The sequence below is a fragment of the Frankliniella occidentalis genome, unplaced genomic scaffold (assembly GCF_000697945.3).
Source record: "Frankliniella occidentalis isolate FOCC.00 unplaced genomic scaffold, Focc_3.1 Scaffold185, whole genome shotgun sequence".
Lineage (NCBI taxonomy): Eukaryota > Metazoa > Arthropoda > Insecta > Thysanoptera > Thripidae > Frankliniella > Frankliniella occidentalis.
The window spans coordinates 391459-396606 of record NW_026267311.1 but is presented as its reverse complement, the minus strand read 5'-3'; the positions used below and the strand labels follow the sequence as shown (position 1 = coordinate 396606).

Here is a 5148-nt window from a genome sequence, read left to right as displayed (position 1 = left end):
CCTCAACCCTACCCGTCGTGTAACGGCCCCGCAACGTCGCGACGGCGTTTTAACGCGGTGCCCGCCAATAACGATGCGACCTGACGCCCACCCGAACTGCCCCGCCTCACCCCGCACCGCCCCGCCTTGTCAGCTCAACCGCGCACGCCCGCACGCCCCTGGAGGCAGGCCCGTTTGAGAGAATAAGGCCGGATGTCTGCATGGCAGCGGACGGGCGACACGGGTCGGACGGTCGGAGTCGATGGCGATGAGGTGTTGTCGGTTCAATGACGGCCCCCAACTGTTGCACGGGGGCGGGCAGGGCCCCGCTCCCTGCCTCCTGCAACCTCTTTCGGAGGCTGTCCCCGCCTCTCCCGTGCCGTGCCCGCCGTGCCACACGGCGGCGCCCCGGGGCATAAATTACTCACGACAACAACAATGCCAACCCGCCCCCTACCCATTAACGGGCGGCCCGAGCACGAGTTTCCACCGAAAAATTCTTTTTATGATTATTACATGATACGGTTTTATGCAATACGGACGGACACGTCGAGGACGCGAGAGCAGAGCCAGGGCGGCCGAGGCGGGGCCGATACTGTATCTGACAAAAGCTCCTCCTAAGCGAAAGTCGCGCAGCATCAGCCGGCGCACCGGGGTCTCCTGCTGCTGCTCCTGCCCCTCTTGCCTCGGCTGCTGTCCGCCCCGAGTGTGATTGTGCTTGCTGCCAGCCCCGAAATGTTTCTCACGCCGCGGGGGAGAGGGAGATGGGCGTTCTCGCCTGTGGACCGAGTCAATGCCACACAACACACACGCACACACACACAGAGACTCGCGCGCGCACACTCAGACTGATACAACCTGACCCTCGACGGGGCATTTTCACAGGAAGCGGCGGCGAGCTACCCTTGGGGTATACCCCGGCCCGGCCCGGCGCGCGGCCGACCCCGTCGCGCACGGCGCCCCAGACCGGGCTGATTCATCGGATCGTGGAATGAGAGCGGCCTGCTGCTGGAAGAGTGTCTAATTGGGCTTCAGCATTGTTTTGTATGTCGGGGGGAAAAATTGTTTCAAATGACGACGAAAACTAAAGAAACATTTGAAAACCACACATAAGGCATTCCATTGCGATCACAACGTCGGCAACATTGAGCAAGGCCCGCGCGGACCTGGAGGCGGGCGAGCGTTGGAAAGTTACGCGAATTTGAACAGCGCGCCGCCGCCGCCGCCGCTGCATCTTGTGTGTGACTGTGCAGAGCGAGAGTGAAAGGGCTTTAGTCAGCAAAAGAGAGGCGCTTAAAGTGGGCGGGACCCGGGCGCAGCGCCGCGCATCGCGCCCGGAGCACACCGGGCACCGGGGGGCACGCCGACGCCGGGCGGGGCGCGGACGGGGAGCGAGCGACGACTCCGGAATGCACTTCGGGCACCTCGAGCCGGAGGGGGTGGAGGTGGAGGGAGCTGAGGGTCTGCGGCGACCGAAAACAACCCTTGGAGCCCGAGCTCTTCCTTAGGGTGGCAGCGTGTTAATGGAGGGAGAGGGAGACGCACTTGGAAGGTTTCAGTTTCAGACGGTGGGTACTCGCGGCGAGAGCGCCGGTCCCGGCCGGTCCCCTGGCAGGAGGGGGCCGGCCCCAGGCCGGCGGCTGGTGGGTGTCGGGCGAGGCGAGAGGGGGCTGACGCTTCCATTCACCAACAACTGCGAAGTTTTCCGCGGCCGCCGACGCCTCGTTATCCTTCGGTGCAGCGAAGCGGGCGCGGCGCCGCGCGCGGGCCGCAGATACGGTGGCACAGTTTTCATGCGCAGCGTCTGGCTCCGGCCGCTTTGTGTACGGAAAGGGCGGCGGACAGGACAGAGCGGCGTGTCGAACTCGGGCCGGGCGCAGGGCCGGGGGGTTGAATAGGGTTGTAGCAGGGCGTGGGGACAAGACCGAGGCTGCGCCGTGGCGCAACCCCCTCGTGAACGGCACGAAATGGTTGCCAGCGACTTTTTGCCACAGCTCAATTCCACCAGCGGATAAGATGTAGTGCAATGTGTACCGGTTGTCATTGCGAAGCACGCCAGTGGTGCTCTTTTCTTCGTGATTTACTTCTTCTCGTGTCGGTTGGTGCGCTGTTGTCGCCGCTCTGGCGGCGGTCGATTGTGTTGTGTTGACCCGGCCGACCAAGCGCCTGGCGGGTAGGCAAGCCCGCAATGCACCCTTGTTTAACAGGCCGGACTACCTCCCAGGGGCTCCTGGCGGGTGGAGTAGACTGAATGTACTTCGCGGTAGCGCTGTCGTAGCCCCTCAATTTTCTGTCTCTCACTTCGTATCGGACCGGGTGTAACTGTGAACACGCAGCAGTGTTGCGGGATTGCATACTCAGTATGGTCGCAGGAGCCATGGCCCTACGGGTGTAAAGAGTGAGCAAACCCGCAACACGGCTGCGTATTCACAGTTACACCCGGTACCATGGTCATCCAGAAAGTGGTGCGCCCGTCATTCGCCGTGCGAAACAACTGCCAAGTTGAGCCGGTGCAAGCAGCTCTCAGAGCGCCTGGTGGGTAGGCAACGTCTCGCCTGCAGTGCATGCGTGTACTGCGGGGTGGCCTACCCCGTTTCTCGCAGGCGCCGAGCTCCTGCGATGCTGCGAATTAATCTGAGAAAAGCGGCCGTGCTTTCTGGGCGATTCCTTGCTTTGTGGCCGTGCACGATTGACGTTATTGTTTTAGTGGGTGGCATGTTATTCTCCCGGCCCTCTATTTTAGCTGCAACTGATTTATTAGGAGAAACTAATCAAACAGACACATCCACGGACTCCAAAGTAGCGCCAGCTTTAAACGTAAAAGTTTACATACTCCCCTCACCGAAACATTAGGCATTGTGTGCCCCTCGAGGTCCCTCCGCCGGGCCGGGGGCCGGCGGGGACCCGCCCTTGTGCGTCTGGCGCTGCGACAAAGTCGCGGCGTAGCGGGCGGCATGGGCCGCCGCTGCTGCCTGCCGCTGCTCCTGCCGCTGGGTCAATGCTGCGGGGACCTTGCCGACAACTGGAGCAGTATTGGCTGCGAGCGGCGCGATGCGGGCGCGACCCATGCCAATCTCTCATGCGACGCCACCGCCGCGCGCGCGCCAACCTCTCTCGCTCACCCTGTCTGATGCAACCCGCGTGGAAGGGCGATAGAGGGCCGCGTGCAGGCTAACGCAACAAACCCACGTGGCTGCGTGATGCTCGGCGGGGCGCCTGCAAATGCAAGGTGCGTCCAGTTTACTTGTAATCCAATCTTCCAGGAGGCTCAGACTCAGGCAGAGTAAAAGTGACCAGATGCCCAACCCTCGGGTCTCGGGCCCCACAGCCTTGGGTGGTCGATTATTAGCTCCAGCTCGCTCCCTTCTACCCTCAAGGAGGCTGCGGTCCGGCCCGCTGCTGCGCTCGGCGCGACGTCCTTCCTGGACCGCGCGCTGTACTGGTCGCCCCTCCTCCTAGAAGCAGGCGCGGGCGGGTTGCGCTTCGCATCCATCCATCCGCAGCTGAGCCACTCGGCTCAACACTTTCTCCTGTCCAGGCCCGCGGCCCCCGCGCCGCCCTCCAACACGTTCCAGTGCCATCACCGTCCCCATCTGCACCCACGCGGCCTTGCCTGGGCCGCTGCTTGCCCCGGCCGGGCCTCGCCGTGGCCTTGGGCTGTCCTTGAGGTGGGGCGGGGCGGTGGTGGGGCGGCGGCGGGGTACCCCAGGCTACCGGCGGTAGGCCCGGGGCCCGGGGAGGGTACCCCGGCCCGGCGCGGCCCGTCGGTGTGGGGGTGAGCCCGTTGTGGTGGGGGCGCCCCGAGTTCGCGCCGCGTATATATCCGCGCTGCGGGTCGCGGCGCCGTCAGTGCTGCCCGTGTCCGTCGTGTGCATGCGTTTGTCGATCGTGTTTGTCGCGAGTGCCCCGTGTGCGCGCGTGAGTTTGAGTTTGTGTGTGCTGTGTCAGTGACGTGCCAGTGCCAGTGTCGGTGTGTGGGTTGTACGTCGACTCGGTGCGATACCTCTCTAGTCTCGCGGTAAGTTCACCAACCCAGCTCCAGCTGCATCCCACATCTCACGTGGAACGAAGTATTCCCGTGGTTTTCCAAGATCATGTGAGAATCCATTAAACACGCGGGACGCGCCCCCCCCCCCTTTTTCCGCTATTTTATTCCACTTTATGACCATCGAATAATTACAAATCCCGGCCCATCTTTCAATCGATTAGGATTGCCAAAAGATAGGGCGCGGTCCCCTTACCGATCAGGTTGTTACCGGCGTTAAAGTCACCGCGGCGAACGGAATGTTGTCAGGAGTACTGTAGAACGGCGGAGAAAGGGGTAGCTGACTGAACAAGCGGTGCGACATGTTGCGACAGGAAGGCTGCTCCTATGACTTCCTGTGACATACTGAGGATCTTCCTCTCGAGTCTCCCGTCAAGCTCCCGAAGTGTTTGTAGTACTCGCCCGTGCCGCACGCGGCCGGCGTTGTCGCCATTGTTTGGCCCATGACGAGTTATACAATCGGCCTGACATGAGGCGACCATGGGCTGCCACGGAATCCCCGGGGGGCACCTCGTGGTGCTGGAGGGGGTGGGGACTACAGCAAATCCCACCGAACTTGCGTATGTCCTCCTAGTCGCACTTGCAAACGGTTCGCGATCACTTGCTTGTAGACTTTGCTCCTCTTCCTGGCCCCCCCCCCACCAGCTCCAGGGGGGCGCACCCCCGCCCCCGCGGCGGCACGCGCTCCCTGACCCGCCCGGGCCGGGGCCCGCGAGGCCGCCGTCGTCGGTCCCGTGAGGTGAGGCCGGCGAGCGGCCACCCGTTACGTCATTTGTGGAGCGCCTCGTTTCGACCTGACGGGGGCCTCCGACGGGACGGGACTGGGACAGCTTCACCCGGTTTACATGTCCCGTGATGCAACGGGCGGCTGGGCGGGCTGCTGCTGCGCGCGGCGCGGCGCGAGGCTGGCAACCCCACAACGCAGCGGTGCTGCTCGGCGGCCTGCCTCCCGGGCGCGCTGGAGCGGCGCGGGCGGCGGCCTCCCCCGACCTGGCCTGACGTAAGCCCCACGTGGTGCTCTGAGGGGCCCGAGGGCCGCCCTAGGCTGGGCGCGGCTGAGCGCGGCTGAGCGCGGCTGAGCGCGGCTGAGCGCGGCTGAGCGCGGCTGAGCGCGGCTGAGCGCG

At 64.0% G+C, this 5148-nt stretch overlaps 1 protein-coding gene across 1 annotated transcript in view; it reads left to right on the top strand.

Annotated features, from left to right (window-relative positions):
- The first annotated feature begins 3799 nt into the window (after positions 1-3799).
- Positions 3800-5148, top strand: part of LOC113203387 (serine protease 33-like) — a 4511-nt gene continuing 3162 nt past the window's right edge. Inside the window, exon 1 of the mRNA XM_026418044.2 lies at positions 3800-3997. The gene's annotated coding sequence lies outside the window, so the exon portion shown is untranslated. The remainder of the gene's footprint in view (positions 3998-5148) is intronic.